This window comes from Dendrobates tinctorius, unplaced genomic scaffold (assembly GCF_039654945.1).
Source record: "Dendrobates tinctorius isolate UK_male_01 unplaced genomic scaffold, ASM3965494v1 ptg000261l, whole genome shotgun sequence".
Taxonomy (NCBI): Eukaryota; Metazoa; Chordata; class Amphibia; order Anura; family Dendrobatidae; genus Dendrobates; species Dendrobates tinctorius.
The window spans coordinates 257,648-284,607 of record NW_027361928.1 but is presented as its reverse complement, the minus strand read 5'-3'; the positions used below and the strand labels follow the sequence as shown (position 1 = coordinate 284,607).

At 58.5% G+C, this 26,960-nt stretch overlaps 1 protein-coding gene across 2 annotated transcripts in view; it reads left to right on the top strand.

Moving 5' to 3' along the window:
- Nucleotides 1-18,267: 18,267 nt before the first annotated feature.
- Nucleotides 18,268-26,960, top strand: part of MST1R (macrophage stimulating 1 receptor) — a 51,355-nt gene continuing 42,662 nt past the window's right edge. The window contains exons 1-2 of one of the 2 annotated variants that reach the window (XM_073558858.1): nt 18,268-18,446; nt 19,083-19,139. The gene's annotated coding sequence lies outside the window, so the exon portion shown is untranslated. The remainder of the gene's footprint in view (nt 18,447-19,082; nt 19,140-26,960) is intronic. The other variant, XM_073558859.1, reaches the window with a different exon arrangement.

Here is a 26,960-nt window from a genome sequence, read left to right as displayed (position 1 = left end):
GTGCGGCTCTGGGGACCGGGCCCGGTGAGTGTGACTCTCTGGGGGCCGGAGTGTGACTCTCTGGGGGGCCGAGCCCGGTGAGTGCGGCTCTGGGGGCCGGAGTGTGACTCTCTGGGGGCCGGAGTGTGACTCTCTGGGGGGCCGAGCCCGGTGAGTGCGGCTCTGGGGGCCGGGCCCGGAGTGTGACTCTCTGGGGGGCCGATCCCAGTGAGTGCGGCTCTGGGGGCCGGGCCTGGAGTGTGACTCTCTGGGGGCCGGGCCGGGTGAGTGCGGCTCTGAGGGTCGGGCCTGGAGTGTGACTCTCTGGGGGCCGGGCCCGGTGAGTGCGGCTCTGAGGGCTGGGCCCGGAGTGTGACTCTCTGGGGGCCGGGCCTGGTGAGTGCGGCTCTTGGGGCTGTGCCCGGTGAGTGCGGCTCTTGGGGCTGGGCCCGGTGATTGCGGCTCTGGGGGCCGGGCCCGGAGTGTGACTCTCTGGGGGCCGGGCCCGGAGTGTGACTGCTGGGGGCCGAGCCCGGTGAGTGCGGCTCTGGGGGCCGGGCCCGGTGAGTGCGGCTCTGGGGGTCGGGCCTGGAGTGTGACTCTCTGGGGGCCGGGCCCGGTGAGTGCGGCTCTGAGGGCTGGGCCCGGAGTGTGACTCTCTGGGGGCCGGGCCTGGTGAGTGCGGCTCTTGGGGCTGGGCCCGGTGAGTGCGGCTCTGAGGGCCGGGCCCGGAGTGTGACTCTCTGGGGGCCGGGCCCGGAGTGTGACTGCTGGGGGCCGAGCCCGGTGAGTGCGGCTCTGGGGGCCGGGCCTGGAGTGTGACTCTCTGGGGGCCGGGCCCGGTGAGTGCGGCTCTGGGGGTCGGGCCTGGAGTGTGACTCTCTGGGGGCCGGGCCCGGTGAGTGCGGCTCTGGGGGTCGGGCCTGGAGTGTGACTCTCTGGGGGCCGGGCCCGGTGAGTGCGGCTCTGGGGGCCGGGCCCGGTGAGTGCGGCTCTTGGGGTCGGGGCCGGGCCCGGTGAGTGCGGCTCTGGTGGCCGGGCCCAGAGTGTGACTCTCTGGGGGCCGGCGTGTGACTCTCTGGGGGCCGAGCCCAGTGAGTGCGGCTCTGGGGGCCCGGCCCGGAGTGTGACTCTCTGGGGGCCGGGCCCGGTGAGTGCGGCTCTGGGGGCCGGGCCCGGAGTGTGACTCTCTGGGGGGCCGATCCCAGTGAGTGCGTCTCTGGGGGCCGAGCCCGGTGAGTGCGGCTCTGGGGGCCGGGCCTGGAGTGTGACTCTCTGGGGGCCGGGCCGGGTGAGTGCGGCTCTGAGGGTCGGGCCTGGAGTGTGACTCTCTGGGGGCCGGGCCCGGTGAGTGCGGCTCTGAGGGCTGGGCCCGGAGTGTGACTCTCTGGGGGCCGGGCCTGGTGAGTGCGGCTCTTGGGGCTGGGCCCGGTGAGTGCGGCTCTTGGGGCTGGGCCCGGTGAGTGCGGCTCTGGGGGCCGGGCCCGGAGTGTGACTCTCTGGGGGCCGGGCCCGGAGTGTGACTGCTGGGGGCCGAGCCCGGTGAGTGCGGCTCTGGGGGTCGGGCCTGGAGTGTGACTCTCTGGGGGCCGGGCCCGGTGAGTGCGGCTCTGAGGGCTGGGCCCGGAGTGTGACTCTCTGGGGGCCGGGCCTGGTGAGTGCGGCTCTTGGGGCTGGGCCCGGTGAGTGCGGCTCTGAGGGCCGGGCCCGGAGTGTGACTCTCTGGGGGCCGGGCCCGGAGTGTGACTGCTGGGGGCCGAGCCCGGTGAGTGCGGCTCTGGGGGCCGGGCCTGGAGTGTGACTCTCTGGGGGCCGGGCCTGGAGTGTGACTCTCTGGGGGCCGGGCCCGGTGAGTGCGGCTCTGGGGGTCGGGCCTGGAGTGTGACTCTCTGGGGGCCGGGCCCGGTGAGTGCGGCTCTGGGGGCCGGGCCCGGTGAGTGCGGCTCTGGGGGCCGGGCCCGGAGTGTGACTCTCTGGGGGCCGGCGTGTGACTCTCTGGGGGCCGAGCCCGGTGAGTGCGGCTCTGGGGGCCCGGCCCGGAGTGTGACTCTCTGGGGGCCGGGCCCGGTGAGTGCGGCTCTGGGGGCCGGGCCTGGAGTGTGACTCTCTGGGGGCCGGGCCCGGTGAGTGCGGCTCTGAGGGCTGGGCCCAGAGTGTGACTCTCTGGGGGCCGAGCCCGGTGAGTGCGGCTCTGGGGGCCGGGCCTGGAGTGTGACTCTCTGGGGGCCGAGCCCGGTGAGTGCGGCTCTGAGGACTGGGCCCGGAGTGTGACTCTCTGGGGGCTGGGCCCGGTGAGTGCGGCTCTGGTGGCCGGGGCCGGGCCCGGTGAGTGCGGCTCTGAGGACTGGGCCCGGAGTGTGACTCTCTGGGGGCTGGGCCCGGTGAGTGCGGCTCTGAGGGCTGGGCCCGGAGTGTGACTCTCTGGGGGCTGGGCCCGGTGAGTGCGGCTCTGAGGGCTGGGCCCGGAGTGTGACTCTCTGGGGGCCGGGCCCGGCGTGTGCGGCTCTGAGGGCTGGGCCCGGAGTGTGACTCTCTGGGGGCCGGGCCCGGTGAGTGCGGCTCTGGGGGCCGGCGTGTGACTCTCTGGGGGCCGAGCCCGGTGAGTGCGGCTCTGGGGGCCGGGCCCGGAGTGTGACTCTCTGGGGGCTAGGCCCGGTGAGTGCGGCTCTGAGGGCTGGGCCCGGAGTGTGACTCTCTGGGGGCCGGCGTGTGACTCTCTGGGGGCCGAGCCCGGTGAGTGCGGCTCTGGGGGCCGGGCCCGGAGTGTGACTCTCTGGGGGCCGGGCCCGGAGTGTGACTCTCTGGGGGCCGGGCCCGGTGAGTGCGGCTCTGGGGGCCGGGCCTGGAGTGTGACTCTCTGGGGGCCGGGCCTGGTGAGTGCGGCTCTGAGGGCTGGGCCCGGAGTGTGACTCTCTGGGGGCCGAGCCCGGTGAGTGCGGCTCTGAGGGCTGGGCCCGGAGTGTGACTCTCTGGGGGCTGGGCCCGGTGAGTGCGGCTCTGAGGGCTGGGCCCGGAGTGTGACTCTCTGGGGGCCGGGCCCGGCGTGTGCGGCTCTGAGGGCTGGGCCCGGAGTGTGACTCTCTGGGGGCCGGGCCCGGTGAGTGCGGCTCTGGGGGCCGGGCCTGGAGTGTGACTCTCTGGGGGCCGGGCCCGGTGAGTGCGGCTCTGGGGGCCGGGCCTGGAGTGTGACTCTCTGGGCTCTGGGGGCCGGGCCTGGAGTGTGACTCTCTGGGGGCCGGGCCCGGCGTGTGCGGCTCTGAGGGCTGGGCCCGGAGTGTGACTCTCTGGGGGCCGGGCCCGGTGAGTGCGGCTCTGGGGGCCCGGCCCGGAGTGTGACTCTCTGGGGGCCGGGCCCGGTGAGTGCGGCTCTGGGGGCCGGGCCCGGAGTGTGACTCTCTGGGGGGCCGATCCCAGTGAGTGCGTCTCTGGGGGCCGAGCCCGGTGAGTGCGGCTCTGGGGGCCGGGCCTGGAGTGTGACTCTCTGGGGGCCGGGCCGGGTGAGTGCGGCTCTGAGGGTCGGGCCTGGAGTGTGACTCTCTGGGGGCCGGGCCCGGTGAATGCGGCTCTGAGGGCTGGGCCCGGAGTGTGACTCTCTGGGGGCCGGGCCTGGTGAGTGCGGCTCTTGGGGCTGGGCCCGGTGAGTGCGGCTTTGGGGGCCGGGCCCGGAGTGTGACTCTCTGGGGGCCGGGCCCGGAGTGTGACTGCTGGGGGCCGAGCCCGGTGAGTGCGGCTCTGGGGGCCGGGCCCGGTGAGTGCGGCTCTGGGGGTCGGGCCTGGAGTGTGACTCTCTGGGGGCCGGGCCCGGTGAGTGCGGCTCTGAGGGCTGGGCCCGGAGTGTGACTCTCTGGGGGCCGGGCCTGGTGAGTGCGGCTCTTGGGGCTGGGCCCGGTGAGTGCGGCTCTGAGGGCCGGGCCCGGAGTGTGACTCTCTGGGGGCCGGGCCCGGAGTGTGACTGCTGGGGGCCGAGCCCGGTGAGTGCGGCTCTGGGGGCCGGGCCTGGAGTGTGACTCTCTGGGGGCCGGGCCCGGTGAGTGCGGCTCTGGGGGTCGGGCCTGGAGTGTGACTCTCTGGGGGCCGGGCCCGGTGAGTGCGGCTCTGGGGGTCGGGCCTGGAGTGTGACTCTCTGGGGGCCGGGCCCGGTGAGTGCGGCTCTGGGGGTCGGGCCTGGAGTGTGACTCTCTGGGGGCCGGGCCCGGTGAGTGCGGCTCTGGTGGCCGGGCCCGGAGTGTGACTCTCTGGGGGCCGGCGTGTGACTCTCTGGGGGCCGAGCCCGGTGAGTGCGGCTCTGGGGGCCCGGCCCGGAGTGTGACTCTCTGGGGGCCGGGCCCGGTGAGTGCGGCTCTGGGGGCCGGGCCTGGAGTGTGACTCTCTGGGGGCCGGGCCCGGTGAGTGCGGCTCTGAGGGCTGGGCCCAGAGTGTGACTCTCTGGGGGCCGAGCCCGGTGAGTGCGGCTCTGGGGGCCGGGCCTGGAGTGTGACTCTCTGGGGGCCGAGCCCGGTGAGTGCGGCTCTGAGGACTGGGCCCGGAGTGTGACTCTCTGGGGGCTGGGCCCGGTGAGTGCGGCTCTGGTGGCCGGGGCCGGGCCCGGTGAGTGCGGCTCTGAGGACTGGGCCCGGAGTGTGACTCTCTGGGGGCTGGGCCCGGTGAGTGCGGCTCTGAGGGCTGGGCCCGGTGAGTGCGGCTCTGAGGGCTGGGCCCGGAGTGTGACTCTCTGGGGGCCGGGCCCGGCGTGTGCGGCTCTGAGGGCTGGGCCCGGAGTGTGACTCTCTGGGGGCCGGGCCCGGTGAGTGCGGCTCTGGGGGCCGGCGTGTGACTCTCTGGGGGCCGAGCCCGGTGAGTGCGGCTCTGGGGGCCGGGCCCGGAGTGTGACTCTCTGGGGGCCGGGCCCGGAGTGTGACTCTCTGGGGGCTAGGCCCGGTGAGTGCGGCTCTGAGGGCTGGGCCCGGAGTGTGACTCTCTGGGGGCCGGCGTGTGACTCTCTGGGGGCCGAGCCCAGTGAGTGCGGCTCTGGGGGCCGGGCCCGGAGTGTGACTCTCTGGGGGCCGGGCCCGGAGTGTGACTCTCTGGGGGCCGGGCCCGGTGAGTGCGGCTCTGGGGGCCGGGCCTGGAGTGTGACTCTCTGGGGGCCGGGCCCGGTGAGTGCGGCTCTGAGGGCTGGGCCCGGAGTGTGACTCTCTGGGGGCCGAGCCCGGTGAGTGCGGCTCTGAGGGCTGGGCCCGGAGTGTGACTCTCTGGGGGCTGGGCCCGGTGAGTGCGGCTCTGAGGGCTGGGCCCGGAGTGTGACTCTCTGGGGGCCGGGCCCGGCGTGTGCGGCTCTGAGGGCTGGGCCCGGAGTGTGACTCTCTGGGGGCCGGGCCCGGTGAGTGCGGCTCTGGGGGCCGGGCCTGGAGTGTGACTCTCTGGGGGCCGGGCCCGGTGAGTGCGGCTCTGGGGGCCGGGCCTGGAGTGTGACTCTCTGGGCTCTGGGGGCCGGGCCTGGAGTGTGACTCTCTGGGGGCCGGGCCCGGCGTGTGCGGCTCTGAGGGCTGGGCCCGGAGTGTGACTCTCTGGGGGCCGGGCCCGGTGAGTGCGGCTCTGGGGGCCGGGCCTGGAGTGTGACTCTCTGGGGGCCGGGCCCGGTGAGTGCGGCTCTGAGGGCTGGGCCCGGAGTGTGACTCTCTGGGGGCCGGGCCTGGTGAGTGTGGCTCTGAGGGCTGGGCCCGGAGTGTGACTCTCTGGGGGCTGGGCCCGGTGAGTGCGGCTCTGGGGGCCGGGCCTGGAGTGTGACTCTCTGGGCTCTGGGGGCTGGGCCCGGAGTGTGACTCTCTGGGGGCCGGGCCTGGAGTGTGACTCTCTGGGGGCCGGGCCCAGTGAGTGCGGCTCTGGGGGCCGGGCCTGGAGTGTGACTCTCTGGGGGCCGGGCCCGGTGAGTGCGGCTCTGGGGGCCGGGCCCGGTGAGTGTGGCTCTGGGGGCCGGGCCCGGTGAGTGCAGCTCTGGGGGCCGGGCCTGGAGTGTGACTCTCTGGGGGTTGGGCCCGGTGAGTGCGGCTCTGGGGGCCGGGCCTGGAGTGTGACTCTCTGGGGGCTGGGCCCGGTGAGTGTGACTCTCTGGGGGCTGGGCCCGGTGAGTGCGGCTCTGGGGGCCGGGCCCGGTGAGTGACTCTCTGGGGGCTGGGCCCGGTGAGTGACTCTCTGGGGGCTGGGCCCGGTGAGTGCGGCTCTGGGGGCCAGGCCCGGTGAGTGACTCTCTGGGGGCTGGGCCCGGTGAGTGACTCTCTGGGGGCTGGGCCCGGTGAGTGCGGCTCTGGGGGCCGGGCCCGGTGAGTGCGGCTCTGGGGGCCGGGCCTGGAGTGTGACTCTCTGGGGGCTGGGCCCGGTGAGTGCGGCTCTGGGGGCCGGGCCTGGAGTGTGACTCTCTGGGGGCCGGGCCCGGTGAGTGACTCTCTGGGGGCTGGGCCCGGTGAGTGCGGCTCTGGGGGCCGGGCCCGGTGAGTGACTCTCTGGGGGCTGGGCCCGGTGAGTGACTCTCTGGGGGCTGGGCCCGGTGAGTGCGGCTCTGGGGGCTGGGCCCGGTGAGTGCGGCTCTGGGGGCCGGGCCTGGAGTGTGACTCTCTGGGGGCTGGGCCCGGTGAGTGCGGCTCTGGGGGCCGGGCCTGGAGTGTGACTCTCTGGGGGCTGGGCCCGGTGAGTGTGACTCTCTGGGGGCTGGGCCCGGTGAGTGCGGCTCTGGGGGCCGGGCCCGGTGAGTGACTCTCTGGGGGCTGGGCCCGGTGAGTGTGACTCTCTGGGGGCTGGGCCCGGTGAGTGCGGCTCTGGGGGCCGGGCCCGGTGAGTGACTCTCTGGGGGCTGGGCCCGGTGAGTGACTCTCTGGGGGCTGGGCCCGGTGAGTGCGGCTCTGGGGGCTGGGCCCGGTGAGTGACTCTCTGGGGGCTGGGCCCGGTGAGTGCGGCTCTGGGGGCCGGGCCTGGAGTGTGACTCTCTGGGGGCTGGGCCCGGTGAGTGCGGCTCTTGGGGCCGGGCCCGGAGTGTGACTCTCTGGGGGCCGGGCCCGGTGAGTGACTCTTTGGGGGCCGGGCCCGGTGAGTGCGGCTCTGGGGGCCGGGCCCGGTGAGTGACTCTCTGGGGGCTGGGCCCGGTGAGTGCGGCTCTGGGGGCCAGGCCCGGTGAGTGACTCTCTGGGGGCTGGGCCCGGTGAGTGACTCTCTGGGGGCTGGGCCCGGTGAGTGCGGCTCTGGGGGCCGGGCCCGGTGAGTGCGGCTCTGGGGGCCGGGCCTGGAGTGTGACTCTCTGGGGGCTGGGCCCGGTGAGTGCGGCTCTGGGGGCCGGGCCTGGAGTGTGACTCTCTGGGGGCCGGGCCCGGTGAGTGACTCTCTGGGGGCTGGGCCCGGTGAGTGCGGCTCTGGGGGCCGGGCCCGGTGAGTGACTCTCTGGGGGCTGGGCCCGGTGAGTGACTCTCTGGGGGCCGGGCCCGGTGAGTGCGGCTCTGGGGGCCGGGCCCGGTGAGTGCGGCTCTGGGGGCCGGGCCCGGTGAGTGCGGCTCTGGGGGCCGGGCCTGGAGTGTGACTCTCTGGGGGCTGGGCCCGGTGAGTGCGGCTCTGGGGGCCGGGCCTGGAGTGTGACTCTCTGGGGGCTGGGCCCGGTGAGTGTGACTCTCTGGGGGCTGGGCCCGGTGAGTGCGGCTCTGGGGGCCGGGCCTGGAGTGTGACTCTCTGGGGGCTGGGCCCGGTGAGTGCGGCTCTGGGGGCCGGGCCTGGAGTGTGACTCTCTGGGGGCTGGGCCCGGTGAGTGCGGCTCTGGGGGCCAGGCCCGGTGAGTGACTCTCTGGGGGCTGGGCCCGGTGAGTGACTCTCTGGGGGCTGGGCCCGGTGAGTGCGGCTCTGGGGGCCGGGCCCGGTGAGTGACTCTCTGGGGGCTGGGCCCGGTGAGTGACTCTCTGGGGGCTGGGCCCGGTGAGTGCGGCTCTGGGGGCCGGGCCCGGTGAGTGACTCTCTGGGGGCTGGGCCCGGTGAGTGACTCTCTGGGGGCTGGGCCCGGTGAGTGCGGCTCTGGGGGCTGGGCCCGGTGAGTGCGGCTCTGGGGGCCGGGCCTGGAGTGTGACTCTCTGGGGGCTGGGCCCGGTGAGTGCGGCTCTGGGGGCCGGGCCTGGAGTGTGACTCTCTGGGGGCTGGGCCCGGTGAGTGTGACTCTCTGGGGGCTGGGCCCGGTGAGTGCGGCTCTGGGGGCCGGGCCCGGTGAGTGACTCTCTGGGGGCTGGGCCCGGTGAGTGTGACTCTCTGGGGGCTGGGCCCGGTGAGTGCGGCTCTGGGGGCCGGGCCCGGTGAGTGACTCTCTGGGGGCTGGGCCCGGTGAGTGACTCTCTGGGGGCTGGGCCCGGTGAGTGCGGCTCTGGGGGCTGGGCCCGGTGAGTGACTCTCTGGGGGCTGGGCCCGGTGAGTGCGGCTCTTGGGGCCGGGCCCGGAGTGTGACTCTCTGGGGGCTGGGCCCTGTGAGTGACTCTCTGGGGGCCGGGCCCGGTGAGTGACTCTCTGGGGGCCGGGCCCGGTGAGTGACTCTCTGGGGGCCGGGCCCGGTGAGTGACTCTCTGGGGGCCGGGCCCGGTGAGTGACTCTCTGGGGGCCGGGCCCGGTGAGTGACTCTCTGGGGGCTGGGCCCGGTGAGTGCGGCTCTTGGGGCTGGGCCCGGTGTTCCAGGCTCTGTGGCTTTACTTCTCCAGCATTCCGCCCTCCTGGCGCGGTCAGTTCGCCTTGTACGCTGCGGATCGCTGGCGGTTTGGTTCTTTTCCGCTGATCGGTTGTGTTGCCGGTTTTCTCTGCTTCTTCCTCGTCTTCCTGTTCTCATCATTCCCTTGTGACGTTTCACCTCCTCCACATTATTATTATTATTATTGCTCCATTTTTCTTTCCCTCCCATCAGGCTGTGATCCGGACCGCCAGACTATGGCTGACCACCAGACCGCTGGGCCCTGAGGTGAGGCAGGTAGGAGGCTGTGCTCGCTGACTGTAACATGGAGGCAGAGGGTGGGGACGCTGCTCCCTCCTCCTCCTCCTCTCTGCCTCCAGCTGCTCCGACCACAACTCCCATCCTCCTCCCCAGACACATTCCTCAGCTCCAGCAGGTAAGTGCCAGGCCGCCCAGGATCTGTATTCCTGGGGATCTCTCTGACTCTAGGATCTTTTCTTGGGATCTCTCTTGTTCCTTTGGGATCTCTCTGATTCTTGGATCTATCCTCAGGATCTTGTGTCTTGCTCCTGGAGAGGATCCTGGCCACTGGGATCAGCGCCTGACTCCGCGATTCCTGGTGATACGGGGTCGGCGCGGCACTATTGGCTGCTCTTGCTGTATCTGCGGCTCCGGTGTACGTGCCGTGTGATCCGCCGTGTTGGGCAGGGTGGGATCTGGTGCGTTAGCTCCGCGGGGTGATGGCGGTCAGTAGATGCCTCCTCACGTTGCTCGGTCTGTGATGTGGGGCCCCAGGACCCTCTGGTAACTCTTCCTGGCAATGGGTTGTGTGTTGACCCATGTGGCCTCAATCGTCCTGTACTGGGGGAGGTGAGACCCCGCGGAGCAGATACTGCCTAGCCATTCACTTTTCATCTAGGTTTGCTGAGAGTTGTAGTCCTCCACCCTCTGGCCTGACCGGAGGCTGTGGTTCCCCGGCAGTGGGATCCTGGGGATTTTCAGGCCTCTCCCTTGTTTACCCCGATTGCCCGTTGATCGCCATCATTTCCTGTCTTCTGTCTTATCGTTAAAGGGGCGGCGCTCCTGCCGGTGCGACTCCAGAGGTGCAGCGCGGGGGTCAGGCCACAGGGTGAGTCTCGCTGTTCCACATAAGCCAGAAGGTTGTGGGAGTCTGCTGGGGGTTGTAGTCCTGCAGAATCCGGGAGAGTAGAGGGTGCACTGGGTTCTGTATTTCCTGCGCTGGCTGGTTATACTGGGAGCAGTAGTCCTCCAGTGGTGGCGCTGCCGGGGTGAAGGCATCCGAAGAGTCGACGGTGGATGAAGAAGAGCCAGTGAGAACTGCCAGGAAGAGTTGTCAGAGGGACAAAAGCTCCCAGATACGGAGATCACCTAGATTAGCCCGAGGCTGAGATTACCCCCCCGTGGCTGAGATTACCCCCCCCCCCCAGGCCTGAGGCTGAGATTACCCCCCCCCCCCCCGAGGCCTGAGGCTGAGATTACCCCCCCCCCCCCGGAGGCCTGAGGCTGAGATTACCCCCCTGTGGCTGAGATTACCCCCCCCCCCCCCCCGAGGCCTGAGGCTGAGATTACCCCCCCCCCCCGAGGCCTGAGGCTGAGATTACCCCCCCCGAGGCCTGAGGCTGAGATTACCCCCCCCCCCCCGAGGCCTGAGGCTGAGATTACCCCCCCCCCCCCCCGAGGCCTGAGGCTGAGATTACCCCCCCCCCCCCGAGGCCTGAGGCTGAGATTACCCCCCCCCCCCCGAGGCCTGAGGCTGAGATTACCCCCCCCCCCCCGAGGCCTGAGGCTGAGATTACCCCCCCCCCCCCCCCGAGGCCTGAGGCTGAGATTACCCCCCCCCCCCCGAGGCCTGAGGCTGAGATTACCCCCCCCCCCCCGAGGCCTGAGGCTGAGATTACCCCCCCCCCCCCGAGGCCTGAGGCTGAGATTACCCCCCCCCCCCCCCCGAGGCCTGAGGCTGAGATTACCCCCCCCGAGGCCTGAGGCTGAGATTACCCCCCCCCCCGAGGCCTGAGGCTGAGATTACCCCCCCTGCGGCTGAGATCTCCGAGGCCCAAGGCTGAGATACGCAGCTCAGATGCTGTGCTGACATTTAGTGCCGGAGATTTGGGATTTACTGCAGGAGAATGGAACAGCTGCGACCTCCATCAGATCACACAGCTGCAGTTTTGTCCCAGTGTGTACGAGGAATCAGGGCTGTGGGGTCAGTACAAGAGCAAAAAGGTTTACCCGTCCAGGCCTCCAGACGAATGCACTGTCAGGCTGTGTGCACACGGTGCAGATTCTGCTGCGTTCTACAGGACCTTTATTTCCGCTGTGCACATGCTGCAGATTTTTCCATGCGGTTTTGCTGCGGTTTTACTCATCCATCATGAGGACTTGTGTCCTGCGGATTTACCTGCGGTTTTCTCTACAAAATCCGCACACCAAGAAATCTCCGTGTGCACACAGCCTCAGGATGCAGTGGACCCATGTAATGAAGATGGCACCACAGGTGCAAGAACACCGATGAGACCACCGCTCGCAGCCCGCCAATCATGGAGGGGCGGCTGCCTGGTATGGCAATGCCCAATAAAACCTTGTCTGCGGCGCTGGTCACACTATGGCCATGCCCAGCGTCCAGGCAGCCTAGCAGTGACGCCCTTCTATTAGCTCAGGCAGGCTGCCCAGCGCCATCACAGTGCATGCCATGTGCACCGACACCGCAGTCTACAAGACCAAATGGGCCCAACTGCACCTGAATAAAAAGTGCAAACAACACATTAAAACGTGGAGTATTAGCTGATATTTTGGCCAAAGTACGTGAGCCCGTAACCTGCACCAAAGATCTCCACGTTTACGGGTCCCTAACACTGAACCTGCACAGACAGAGACTTACAAATCCTCCAATAGAAAACTGTTTTCTGTGCTGTTTCCCTGTGGGGTCAGAACCCCAAACCTCCCACTCCACAGCCCCGGACATAACGTGCAGCCACTAAATCCTGAGATCGGGAACAGAACGGCCATTTGTAGGACATTTCACAACTCTTGTGCGTGTTTGTGCCGGTGTCTCTGACCTGTAGGACAATGCTCTGTAGGACAAAGACTCTGCAGAGTCTTTCTGAAGGTCGTCTGCAGTGAAGCGGCAGTTTTGATTTGCCTCTCTAGCAATCCTGCAAGCTGCTCTCACTGACATATTTCTTGGTCTTCCAGATCTTATCTTGACCTCCGCTATCATGGTTACGGACATTTCTCAACTATATTGCGATCTGAGGACAAGGCAAATTGAAGACTCTGCTTTCTCCTTATGGCCGTCTCCTGTTTTGTGGCCTCCAGCCATTGTCAGAGTGCTCGGCAGCTGCCGCTTTTTGGTGCAAAGTTAGAGGAGGCCGGGTGTTAATAAAGCTGCAAATTTTCATCACCTGAGCTTTCCTAACACAGATAGTTTTATGGCTCGTTCTCACTAACAGGCTAATTAATGTCTGAAACCTTCGTCAGAGTTATCTGAGCACACAAACCTACAAGGGCGTCAAAACTTTTACATCGGCCCATTTTCCTTTTTGTAATTTTTAAAATGAAAAAAAAAAAGACATTTTTTGCTTAAAATACAAAACAAACTACACCGCTGATCTCTGGTGATGGATAGGAGACATTCTCAGTGATGTCACCGCTGATCTCTAGTGATGGATAGGAGACATTCTCAGTGATGTCACCGCTGATCTCTGGTGATGGATAGGAGACATTCTCAGTGATGTCACCGCTGATCTCTAGTGATGGATAGGAGACATTCTCAGTGATGTCACCGCTGATCTCTGGTGATGGATAGGAGACATTCTCAGTGATGTCACCGCTGATCTCTGGTGATGGATAGGAGACATTCTCAGTGATGTCACCACTGATCTCTGGTGATGGATAGGAGACATTCTCAGTGATGTCACCGCTGATCTCTGGTGATGGATAGGAGACATTCTCAGTGATGTCACCACTGATCTCTGGTAATGGATAGGAGACATTCTCAGTGATGTCACCGCTGATCTCTAGTGATGGATAGGAGGCATTCTCAGTGATGTCACCGCTGATCTCTAGTGATGGATAGGAGGCATTCTCAGTGATGTCACCGCTGATCTCTAGTGATGGATAGGAGGCATTCTCAGTGATGTCACCGCTGATCTCTAGTGATGGATAGGAGGCATTCTCAGTGATGTCACCTCTGATCTCTAGTGATGGATAGGAGACATTCTCAGTGATGTCATCGCTGATCTCTGGTGATGGATAGGAGACATTCTCAGTGATGTCACCTCTGATCTCTAGTGATGGATAGGAGGCATTCACAGTGATGTCACCGCTGATCTCTAGTGATGGATAGGAGGCATTCTCAGTGATGTCACCGCTGATCTCTAGTGATGGATAGGAGACATTCTCAGTGATGTCACCTCTGATCTCTAGTGATGGATAGGAGGCATTCTCAGTGATGTCACCGCTGATCTCTAGTGATGGATAGGAGGCATTCTCAGTGATGTCACCTCTGACCTCTAGTGATGGATAGGAGGCATTCTCAGTGATGTCACCGCTGATCTCTAGTGATGGATAGGAGGCATTCTCAGTGATGTCACCGCTGATCTCTGGTGATGGATAGGAGGCATTCTCAGTGACGTCACCGCTGATCTCTAGTGATGGATAGGAGGCATTCTCAGTGATGTCACCTCTGATCTCTAGTGATGGATAGGAGACATTCTCAGTGATGTCACCTCTGATCTCTAGTGATGGATAGGAGACATTCTCAGTGATGTCACCGCTGATCTCTAGTGATGGATAGGAGACATTCTCAGTGATGTCACCGCTGATCTCTAGTGATGGATAGGAGGCATTCTCAGTGATGTCAGTGCTGATCTCTAGTGATGGATAGGAGACATTCTCAGTGATGTCACTGCTGATCTCTAGTGATGGATAGGAGACATTCTCAGTGATGTCACCGCTGATCTCTAGTGATGGATAGGAGGCATTCTCAGTGATGTCACCGCTGATCTCTAGTGATGGATAGGAGACATTCTCAGTGATGTCACCGCTGATCTCTAGTGATGGATAGGAGGCATTCTCAGTGATGTCACTGCTGATCTCTAGTGATGGATAGGAGACATTCTCAGTGATGTCACCTCTGATCTCTGGTGATGGATAGGAGACATTCTCAGTGATGTCACCGCTGATCTCTAGTGATGGATAGGAGGCATTCTCAGTGATGTCACCTCTGATCTCTGGTGATGGATAGGAGACATTCTCAGTGATGTAACCTCTGATCTCTAGTGATGGATAGGAGGCATTCTCAGTGATGTCACTGCTGATCTCTAGTGATGGATAGGAGACATTCTCAGTGATGTAACCTCTGATCTCTAGTGATGGATAGGAGGCATTCTCAGTGATGTCACCACTGATCTCTAGTGATGGATAGGAGGCATTCTCAGTGATGTCACCTCTGATCTCTAGTGATGGATAGGAGGCATTCTCAGTGATGTCACCTCTGATCTCTAGTGATGGATAGGAGGCATTCTCAGTGATGTCACTGCTGATCTCTAGTGATGGATAGGAGACATTCTCAGTGATGTAACCTCTGATCTCTAGTGATGGATAGGAGGCATTCTCAGTGATGTCACCACTGATCTCTAGTGATGGATAGGAGGCATTCTCAGTGATGTCACCTCTGATCTCTAGTGATGGATAGGAGGCATTCTCAGTGATGTCACCTCTGATCTCTAGTGATGGATAGGAGGCATTCTCAGTGATGTCACCGCTGATCTCTAGTGATGGATAGGAGGCATTCTCAGTGATGTCACCTCTGATCTCTAGTGATGGATAGGAGACATTCTCAGTGATCTCACCTCTAGTGACGGATAGGAGGCATTCTCAGTGATGTAACCTCTGATCTCTAGTGATGGATAGGAGGCATTCTCAGTGATGTCACCACTGATCTCTAGTGATGGATAGGAGGTATTCTCAGTGATGTCACCTCTGATCTCTAGTGATGGATAGGAGGCATTCTCAGTGATGTCACCTCTGATCTCTAGTGATGGATAGGAGGCATTCTCAGTGATGTCACCGCTGATCTCTAGTGATGGATAGGAGGCATTCTCAGTGATGTCACCTCTGATCTCTAGTGATGGATAGGAGACATTCTCAGTGATGTCACCGCTGATCTCTAGTGATGGATAGGAGACATTCTCAGTGATGTCACCTCTGATCTCTAGTGATGGATAGGAGACATTCTCAGTGATGTCACCGCTGATCTCTGGTGACGGATAGGAGGCATTCTCAGTGATGTCACCTCTGGTGATGGATAGGAGGCATTCTCAGTGATGTCACCTCTGATCTCTAGTGATGGATAGGAGGCATTCTCAGTGATGTCACCTCTGATCTCTAGTGATGGATAGGAGACATTCTCAGTGATGTCACCTCTGATCTCTGGTGATGGATAGGAGGCATTCTCAGTGATGTCACCTCTGATCTCTGGTGATGGATAGGAGGCATTCTCAGTGATGTCACCTCTGATCTCTAGTGATGGATAGGAGGCATTCTCAGTGATGTCACCTCTGATCTCTAGTGATGGATAGGAGGCATTCTCAGTGATGTCACCTCTGATCTCTGGTGATGGATAGGAGGCATTCTCAGTGATGTCACCTCTGATCTCTGGTGATGGATAGGAGGCATTCTCAGTGATGTCACCTCTGATCTCTAGTGATGGATAGGAGACATTCTCAGTGATGTCACCTCTGATCTCTGGTGATGGATAGGAGACATTCTCAGTGATGTCACCGCTGATCTCTAGTGATGGATAGGAGGCATTCTCAGTGATGTCACCTCTGATCTCTGGTGATGGATAGGAGGCATTCTCAGTGATGTCACTGCTGATCTCTAGTGATGGATAGGAGACATTCTCAGTGATGTAACCTCTGATCTCTAGTGATGGATAGGAGACATTCTCAGTGATGTCACCTCTGATCTCTAGTGATGGATAGGAGGCATTCTCAGTGATGTCACCGCTGATCTCTAGTGATGGATAGGAGGCATTCTCAGTGATGTCACCTCTGATCTCTAGTGATGGATAGGAGACATTCTCAGTGATGTCACCGCTGATCTCTAGTGATGGATAGGAGACATTCTCAGTGATCTCACCTCTAGTGACGGATAGGAGGCATTCTCAGTGATGTCACCTCTGATCTCTAGTGATGGATAGGAGGCATTCTCAGTGATGTCACCTCTGATCTCTAGTGATGGATAGGAGGCATTCTCAGTGATGTCACCGCTGATCTCTAGTGATGGATAGGAGGCATTCTCAGTGATGTCACCTCTGATCTCTAGTGATGGATAGGAGACATTCTCAGTGATGTCACCGCTGATCTCTAGTGATGGATAGGAGACATTCTCAGTGATGTCACCTCTGATCTCTAGTGATGGATAGGAGACATTCTCAGTGATGTCACCGCTGATCTCTGGTGACGGATAGGAGGCATTCTCAGTGATGTCACCTCTGGTGATGGATAGGAGGCATTCTCAGTGATGTCACCTCTGATCTCTAGTGATGGATAGGAGACATTCTCAGTGATGTCACCTCTGATCTCTAGTGATGGATAGGAGACATTCTCAGTGATGTCACCGCTGATCTCTAGTGATGGATAGGAGGCATTCTCAGTGATGTCACCTCTGATCTCTAGTGATGGATAGGAGACATTCTCAGTGATGTCACCTCTGATCTCTAGTGATGGATAGGAGGCATTCTCAGTGATGTCACCTCTGATCTCTAGTGATGGATAGGAGACATTCTCAGTGATGTCACCGCTGATCTCTAGTGATGGATAGGAGGCATTCTCAGTGATGTCACCACTGATCTCTAGTGATGGATAGGAGGCATTCTCAGTGATGTCACCTCTGATCTCTAGTGATGGATAGGAGACATTCTCAGTGATGTCACCGCTGATCTCTAGTGATGGATAGGAGGCATTCTCAGTGATGTCACCTCTGATCTCTAGTGATGGATAGGAGACATTCTCAGTGATGTCACCGCTGATCTCTAGTGATGGATAGGAGGCATTCTCAGTGATGTCACCTCTGATCTCTAGTGATGGATAGGAGACATTCTCAGTGATGTCACCTCTGATCTCTAGTGATGGATAGGAGACATTCTCAGTGATGTCACCTCTGATCTCTGGTGATGGATAGGAGGCATTCTCAGTGATGTCACCTCTGATCTCTAGTGATGGATAGGAGACATTCTCAGTGATGTCACCTCTGATCTCTGGTGATGGATAGGAGACATTCTCAGTGATGTCACCTCTGATCTCTAGTGATGGATAGGAGACATTCTCAGTGATGTCACCGCTGATCTCTAGTGATGGATAGGAGACATTCTCAGTGATGTCACCTCTGATCTCTAGTGATGGATAGGAGACATTCTCAGTGATGTCACCGCTGATCTCTGGTGACGGATAGGAGGCATTCTCAGTGATGTCACCTCTGGTGATGGATAGGAGGCATTCTCAGTGATGTCACCTCTGATCTCTAGTGATGGATAGGAGACATTCTCAGTGATGTCACCTCTGATCTCTAGTGATGGATAGGAGACATTCTCAGTGATGTCACCTCTGGTGATGGATAGGAGACATTCTCAGTGATGTCACCGCTGATCTCTGGTGATGGATAGGAGACATTCTCAGTGATGTCACCTCTGATCTCTAGTGATGGATAGGAGGCATTCTCAGTGATGTCACCTCTGATCTCTAGTGATGGATAGGAGGCATTCTCAGTGATGTCACCTCTGATCTCTAGTGATGGATAGGAGACATTCTCAGTGATGTCACCGCTGATCTCTAGTGATGGATAGGAGGCATTCTCAGTGATGTCACCTCTGATCTCTAGTGATGGATAGGAGACATTCTCAGTGATGTCACCTCTGATCTCTAGTGATGGATAGGAGGCATTCTCAGTGATGTCACCGCTGATCTCTAGTGATGGATAGGAGGCATTCTCAGTGATGTCACCTCTGATCTCTAGTGATGGATAGGAGACATTCTCAGTGATGTCACCGCTGATCTCTAGTGATGGATAGGAGGCATTCTCAGTGATGTCACCACTGATCTCTAGTGATGGATAGGAGACATTCTCAGTGATGTCACCGCTGATCTCTGGTGACGGATAGGAGGCATTCTCAGTGATGTCACCTCTGATCTCTAGTGATGGATAGGAGACATTCTCAGTGATGTCACCGCTGATCTCTAGTGATGGATAGGAGACATTCTCAGTGATGTCACCGCTGATCTCTGGTGATGGATAGGAGACATTCTCAGTGATGTCACCTCTGATCTCTAGTGATGGATAGGAGACATTCTCAGTGATGTCACCTCTGATCTCTAGTGATGGATAGGAGACATTCTCAGTGATGTCACCTCTGATCTCTAGTGATGGATAGGAGGCATTCTCAGTGATGTCACCGCTGATCTCTAGTGATGGATAGGAGGCATTCTCAGTGATGTCACCTGTTCTCATCATTCCCTTGTGACGTTTCACCTCCTCCACATTATTATTATTATTATTGCTCCATTTTTCTTTCCCTCCCATCAGGCTGTGATCCGGACCGCCAGACTATGGCTGACCACCAGACCGCTGGGCCCTGAGGTGAGGCAGGTAGGAGGCTGTGCTCGCTGACTGTAACATGGAGGCAGAGGGTGGGGACGCTGCTCCCTCCTCCTCCTCCTCTCTGCCTCCAGCTGCTCCGACCACAACTCCCATCCTCCTCCCCAGACACATTCCTCAGCTCCAGCAGGTAAGTGCCAGGCCGCCCAGGATCTGTATTCCTGGGGATCTCTCTGACTCTAGGATCTTTTCTTGGGATCTCTCTTGTTCCTTTGGGATCTCTCTGATTCTTGGATCTATCCTCAGGATCTTGTGTCTTGCTCCTGGAGAGGATCCTGGCCACTGGGATCAGCGCCTGACTCCGCGATTCCTGGTGATACGGGGTCGGCGCGGCACTATTGGCTGCGCTTGCTGTATCTGCGGCTCCGGTGTACGTGCCGTGTGATCCGCCGTGTTGGGCAGGGTGGGATCTGGTGCGTTAGCTCCGCGGGGTGATGGCGGTCAGTAGATGCCTCCTCACGTTGCTCGGTCTGTGATGTGGGGCCCCAGGACCCTCTGGTAACTCTTCCTGGCAATGGGTTGTGTGTTGACCCATGTGGCCTCAATCGTCCTGTACTGGGGGAGGTGAGACCCCGCGGAGCAGATACTGCCTAGCCATTCACTTTTCATCTAGGTTTGCTGAGAGTTGTAGTCCTCCACCCTCTGGCCTGACCGGAGGCTGTGGTTCCCCGGCAGTGGGATCCTGGGGATTTTCAGGCCTCTCCCTTGTTTACCCCGATTGCCCGTTGATCGCCATCATTTCCTGTCTTCTGTCTTATCGTTAAAGGGGCGGCGCTCCTGCCGGTGCGACTCCAGAGGTGCAGCGCGGGGGTCAGGCCACAGGGTGAGTCTCGCTGTTCCACATAAGCCAGAAGGTTGTGGGAGTCTGCTGGGGGTTGTAGTCCTGCAGAATCCGGGAGAGTAGAGGGTGCACTGGGTTCTGTATTTCCTGCGCTGGCTGGTTATACTGGGAGCAGTAGTCCTCCAGTGGTGGCGCTGCCGGGGTGAAGGCATCCGAAGAGTCGACGGTGGATGAAGAAGAGCCAGTGAGAACTGCCAGGAAGAGTTGTCAGAGGGACAAAAGCTCCCAGATACGGAGATCACCTAGATTAGCCCGAGGCTGAGATTACCCCCCCGTGGCTGAGATTACCCCCCCCCCCCCCGAGGCCTGAGGCTGAGATTACCCCCCCCCCCCCCGAGGCCTGAGGCTGAGATTACCCCCCCCCCCCGGAGGCCTGAGGCTGAGATTACCCCCCCCGAGGCCTGAGGCTGAGATTACCCCCCCCCCCCCGAGGCCTGAGGCTGAGATTACCCCCCCCCCAGGCCTGAGACTGAGATTACCCCCCCCCCCCCCCGAGGCCTGAGGCTGAGATTACCCCCCCCCCCCCGAGGCCTGAGGCTGAGATTACCCCCCCCCCCCAGGCCTGAGGCTGAGATTACCCCCCCCCCCCCCGAGGCCTGAGGCTGAGATTACCCCCCTGTGGCTGAGATTACCCCCCCCCCCCCCCGAGGCCTGAGGCTGAGATTACCCCCCCCCCCGGAGGCCTGAGGCTGAGATTACCCCCCCCCCAGGCCTGAGGCTGAGATTACCCCCCCCCCCCCGAGGCCTGAGGCTGAGATTACCCCCCCCCCCCCGAGGCCTGAGGCTGAGATTACCCCCCCCCCCGAGGCCTGAGGCTGAGATTACCCCCCCCCCCCCCGAGGCCTGAGGCTGAGATTACCCCCCCCGAGGCCTGAGGCTGAGATTACCCCCCCCCCCGAGGCCTGAGGCTGAGATTACCCCCCCTGCGGCTGAGATCTCCGAGGCCCAAGGCTGAGATACGCAGCTCAGATGCTGTGCTGACATTTAGTGCCGGAGATTTGGGATTTACTGCAGGAGAATGGAACAGCTGCGACCTCCATCAGATCACACAGCTGCAGTTTTGTCCCAGTGTGTACGAGGAATCAGGGCTGTGGGGTCAGTACAAGAGCAAAAAGGTTTACCCGTCCAGGCCTCCAGACGAATGCACTGTCAGGCTGTGTGCACACGGTGCAGATTCTGCTGCGTTGTACAGGACCTTTATTTCCGCTGTGCACATGCTGCAGATTTTTCCATGCGGTTTTGCTGCGGTTTTACTCATCCATCATGAGGACTTGTGTCCTGCGGATTTACCTGCGGTTTTCTCTACAAAATCCGCACACCAAGAAATCTCCGTGTGCACACAGCCTCAGGATGCAGTGGACCCATGTAATGAAGATGGCACCACAGGTGCAAGAACACCGATGAGACCACCGCTCGCAGCCCGCCAATCATGGAGGGGCGGCTGCCTGGTATGGCAATGCCCAATAAAACCTTGTCTGCGGCGCTGGTCACACTATGGCCATGCCCAGCGTCCAGGCAGCCTAGCAGTGACGCCCTTCTATTAGCTCAGGCAGGCTGCCCAGCGCCATCACAGTGCATGCCATGTGCACCGACACCGCAGTCTACAAGACCAAATGGGCCCAACTGCACCTGAATAAAAAGTGCAAACAACACATTAAAACGTGGAGTATTAGCTGATATTTTGGCCAAAGTACGTGAGCCCGTAACCTGCACCAAAGATCTCCACGTTTACGGGTCCCTAACACTGAACCTGCACAGACAGAGACTTACAAATCCTCCAATAGAAAACTGTTTTCTGTGCTGTTTCCCTGTGGGGTCAGAACCCCAAACCTCCCACTCCACAGCCCCGGACATAACGTGCAGCCACTAAATCCTGAGATCGGGAACAGAACGGCCATTTGTAGGACATTTCACAACTCTTGTGCGTGTTTGTGCCGGTGTCTCTGACCTGTAGGACAATGCTCTGTAGGACAAAGACTCTGCAGAGTCTTTCTGAAGGTCGTCTGCAGTGAAGCGGCAGTTTTGATTTGCCTCTCTAGCAATCCTGCAAGCTGCTCTCACTGACATATTTCTTGGTCTTCCAGATCTTATCTTGACCTCCGCTATCATGGTTACGGACATTTCTCAACTATATTGCGATCTGAGGACAAGGCAAATTGAAGACTCTGCTTTCTCCTTATGGCCGTCTCCTGTTTTGTGGCCTCCAGCCATTGTCAGAGTGCTCGGCAGCTGCCGCTTTTTGGTGCAAAGTTAGAGGAGGCCGGGTGTTAATAAAGCTGCAAATTTTCATCACCTGAGCTTTCCTAACACAGATAGTTTTATGGCTCGTTCTCACTAACAGGCTAATTAATGTCTGAAACCTTCGTCAGAGTTATCTGAGCACACAAACCTACAAGGGCGTCAAAACTTTTACATCGGCCCATTTTCCTTTTTGTAATTTTTAAAATGAAAAAAAAAAAGACATTTTTTGCTTAAAATACAAAACAAACTACACCGCTGATCTCTGGTGATGGATAGGAGACATTCTCAGTGATGTCACCGCTGATCTCTAGTGATGGATAGGAGACATTCTCAGTGATGTCACCGCTGATCTCTGGTGATGGATAGGAGACATTCTCAGTGATGTCACCGCTGATCTCTGGTGATGGATAGGAGACATTCTCAGTGATGTCACCACTGATCTCTGGTGATGGATAGGAGACATTCTCAGTGATGTCACCGCTGATCTCTGGTGATGGATAGGAGACATTCTCAGTGATGTCACCACTGATCTCTGGTAATGGATAGGAGACATTCTCAGTGATGTCACCGCTGATCTCTAGTGATGGATAGGAGGCATTCTCAGTGATGTCACCGCTGATCTCTAGTGATGGATAGGAGGCATTCTCAGTGATGTCACCGCTGATCTCTAGTGATGGATAGGAGGCATTCTCAGTGATGTCACCGCTGATCTCTAGTGATGGATAGGAGGCATTCTCAGTGATGTCACCTCTGATCTCTAGTGATGGATAGGAGACATTCTCAGTGATGTCATCGCTGATCTCTGGTGATGGATAGGAGACATTCTCAGTGATGTCACCTCTGATCTCTAGTGATGGATAGGAGGCATTCTCAGTGATGTCACCGCTGATCTCTAGTGATGGATAGGAGACATTCTCAGTGATGTCACCTCTGATCTCTAGTGATGGATAGGAGGCATTCTCAGTGATGTCACCGCTGATCTCTAGTGATGGATAGGAGGCATTCTCAGTGATGTCACCTCTGACCTCTAGTGATGGATAGGAGGCATTCTCAGTGATGTCACCGCTGATCTCTAGTGATGGATAGGAGGCATTCTCAGTGATGTCACCGCTGATCTCTGGTGATGGATAGGAGGCATTCTCAGTGACGTCACCGCTGATCTCTAGTGATGGATAGGAGGCATTCTCAGTGATGTCACCTCTGATCTCTAGTGATGGATAGGAGACATTCTCAGTGATGTCACCTCTGATCTCTAGTGATGGATAGGAGACATTCTCAGTGATGTCACCGCTGATCTCTAGTGATGGATAGGAGACATTCTCAGTGATGTCACCGCTGATCTCTAGTGATGGATAGGAGGCATTCTCAGTGATGTCAGTGCTGATCTCTAGTGATGGATAGGAGACATTCTCAGTGATGTCACTGCTGATCTCTAGTGATGGATAGGAGACATTCTCAGTGATGTCACCGCTGATCTCTAGTGATGGATAGGAGGCATTCTCAGTGATGTCACCTCTGATCTCTGGTGATGGATAGGAGACATTCTCAGTGATGTCACCGCTGATCTCTAGTGATGGATAGGAGACATTCTCAGTGATGTCACTGCTGATCTCTAGTGATGGATAGGAGACATTCTCAGTGATGTCACCGCTGATCTCTAGTGATGGATAGGAGGCATTCTCAGTGATGTCACCTCTGATCTCTGGTGATGGATAGGAGGCATTCTCAGTGATGTCACCTCTGATCTCTGGTGATGGATAGGAGGCATTCTCAGTGATGTCACCTCTGATCTCTAGTGATGGATAGGAGGCATTCTCAGTGATGTAACCTCTGATCTCTAGTGATGGATAGGAGACATTCTCAGTGATGTCACCTCTGATCTCTGGTGATGGATAGGAGACATTCTCAGTGATGTCACCGCTGATCTCTAGTGATGGATAGGAGGCATTCTCAGTGATGTCACCTCTGATCTCTGGTGATGGATAGGAGGCATTCTCAGTGATGTCACTGCTGATCTCTAGTGATGGATAGGAGACATTCTCAGTGATGTAACCTCTGATCTCTAGTGATGGATAGGAGGCATTCTCAGTGATGTCACCGCTGATCTCTAGTGATGGATAGGAGGCATTCTCAGTGATGTCACCTCTGATCTCTAGTGATGGATAGGAGGCATTCTCAGTGATGTCACCTCTGATCTCTAGTGATGGATAGGAGGCATTCTCAGTGATGTCACCGCTGATCTCTAGTGATGGATAGGAGGCATTCTCAGTGATGTCACCTCTGATCTCTAGTGATGGATAGGAGACATTCTCAGTGATCTCACCTCTAGTGACGGATAGGAGGCATTCTCAGTGATGTCACCTCTGATCTCTAGTGATGGATAGGAGGCATTCTCAGTGATGTCACCTCTGATCTCTAGTGATGGATAGGAGGCATTCTCAGTGATGTCACCGCTGATCTCTAGTGATGGATAGGAGGCATTCTCAGTGATGTCACCTCTGATCTCTAGTGATGGATAGGAGACATTCTCAGTGATGTCACCGCTGATCTCTAGTGATGGATAGGAGACATTCTCAGTGATGTCACCTCTGATCTCTAGTGATGGATAGGAGACATTCTCAGTGATGTCACCGCTGATCTCTGGTGACGGATAGGAGGCATTCTCAGTGATGTCACCTCTGGTGATGGATAGGAGGCATTCTCAGTGATGTCACCTCTGATCTCTAGTGATGGATAGGAGGCATTCTCAGTGATGTCACCTCTGATCTCTAGTGATGGATAGGAGACATTCTCAGTGATGTCACCTCTGATCTCTGGTGATGGATAGGAGGCATTCTCAGTGATGTCACCTCTGATCTCTGGTGATGGATAGGAGGCATTCTCAGTGATGTCACCTCTGATCTCTAGTGATGGATAGGAGGCATTCTCAGTGATGTCACCTCTGATCTCTAGTGATGGATAGGAGGCATTCTCAGTGATGTCACCTCTGATCTCTGGTGATGGATAGGAGGCATTCTCAGTGATGTCACCTCTGATCTCTGGTGATGGATAGGAGGCATTCTCAGTGATGTCACCTCTGATCTCTAGTGATGGATAGGAGACATTCTCAGTGATGTCACCTCTGATCTCTGGTGATGGATAGGAGACATTCTCAGTGATGTCACCGCTGATCTCTAGTGATGGATAGGAGGCATTCTCAGTGATGTCACCTCTGATCTCTGGTGATGGATAGGAGGCATTCTCAGTGATGTCACTGCTGATCTCTAGTGATGGATAGGAGACATTCTCAGTGATGTAACCTCTGATCTCTAGTGATGGATAGGAGACATTCTCAGTGATGTCACCTCTGATCTCTAGTGATGGATAGGAGGCATTCTCAGTGATGTCACCGCTGATCTCTAGTGATGGATAGGAGGCATTCTCAGTGATGTCACCTCTGATCTCTAGTGATGGATAGGAGACATTCTCAGTGATGTCACCGCTGATCTCTAGTGATGGATAGGAGACATTCTCAGTGATCTCACCTCTAGTGACGGATAGGAGGCATTCTCAGTGATGTCACCTCTGATCTCTAGTGATGGATAGGAGGCATTCTCAGTGATGTCACCTCTGATCTCTAGTGATGGATAGGAGGCATTCTCAGTGATGTCACCGCTGATCTCTAGTGATGGATAGGAGGCATTCTCAGTGATGTCACCTCTGATCTCTAGTGATGGATAGGAGACATTCTCAGTGATGTCACCGCTGATCTCTAGTGATGGATAGGAGACATTCTCAGTGATGTCACCTCTGATCTCTAGTGATGGATAGGAGACATTCTCAGTGATGTCACCGCTGATCTCTGGTGACGGATAGGAGGCATTCTCAGTGATGTCACCTCTGGTGATGGATAGGAGGCATTCTCAGTGATGTCACCTCTGATCTCTAGTGATGGATAGGAGACATTCTCAGTGATGTCACCTCTGATCTCTAGTGATGGATAGGAGACATTCTCAGTGATGTCACCGCTGATCTCTAGTGATGGATAGGAGGCATTCTCAGTGATGTCACCTCTGATCTCTAGTGATGGATAGGAGACATTCTCAGTGATGTCACCTCTGATCTCTAGTGATGGATAGGAGGCATTCTCAGTGATGTCACCGCTGATCTCTAGTGATGGATAGGAGGCATTCTCAGTGATGTCACCTCTGATCTCTAGTGATGGATAGGAGACATTCTCAGTGATGTCACCGCTGATCTCTAGTGATGGATAGGAGGCATTCTCAGTGATGTCACCACTGATCTCTAGTGATGGATAGGAGGCATTCTCAGTGATGTCACCTCTGATCTCTAGTGATGGATAGGAGACATTCTCAGTGATGTCACCGCTGATCTCTAGTGATGGATAGGAGGCATTCTCAGTGATGTCACCACTGATCTCTAGTGATGGATAGGAGGCATTCTCAGTGATGTCACCTCTGATCTCTAGTGATGGATAGGAGACATTCTCAGTGATGTCACCGCTGATCTCTAGTGATGGATAGGAGGCATTCTCAGTGATGTCACCTCTGATCTCTAGTGATGGATAGGAGACATTCTCAGTGATGTCACCGCTGATCTCTAGTGATGGATAGGAGACATTCTCAGTGATGTCACCTCTGATCTCTAGTGATGGATAGGAGGCATTCTCAGTGATGTCACCGCTGATCTCTAGTGATGGATAGGAGACATTCTCAGTGACGTCACCGCTGATCTCTAGTGATGGATAGGAGGCATTCTCAGTGATGTCACCGCTGATCTCTAGTGATGGATAGGAGACATTCTCAGTGACGTCACCGCTGATCTCTAGTGATGGATAGGAGGCATTCTCAGTGATGTCACCGCTGATCTCTAGTGATGGATAGGAGACATTCTCAGTGATGTCACCTCTGATCTCTAGTGATGGATAGGAGACATTCTCAGTGATGTCACCGCTGATCTCTAGTGATGGATAGGAGACATTCTCAGTGATGTCACCGCTGATCTCTAGTGATGGATAGGAGACATTCTCAGTGATGTCACCTCTGATCTCTGGTGATGGATAGGAGGCATTCTCAGTGATGTCACCGCTGATCTCTAGTGATGGATAGGAGGCATTCTCAGTGATGTCACCGCTGATCTCTAGTGATGGATAGGAGGCATTCTCAGTGATGTCACCGCTGATCTCTGGTGATGGATAGGAGGCATTCTCAGTGATGTCACCTCTGATCTCTGGTGATGGATAGGAGGCATTCTCAGTGATGTCACCTCTGATCTCTGGTGATGGATAGGAGGCATTCTCAGTGATGTCACCTCTGATCTCTAGTGATGGATAGGAGACATTCTCAGTGATGTCACCTCTGATCTCTGGTGATGGATAGGAGACATTCTCAGTGATGTCACCTCTGATCTCTAGTGATGGATAGGAGACATTCTCAGTGATGTCACCTCTGATCTCTAGTGATGGATAGGAGACATTCTCAGTGATGTCACCGCTGATCTCTAGTGATGGATAGGAGGCATTCTCAGTGATGTCACCTCTGATCTCTAGTGATGGATAGGAGA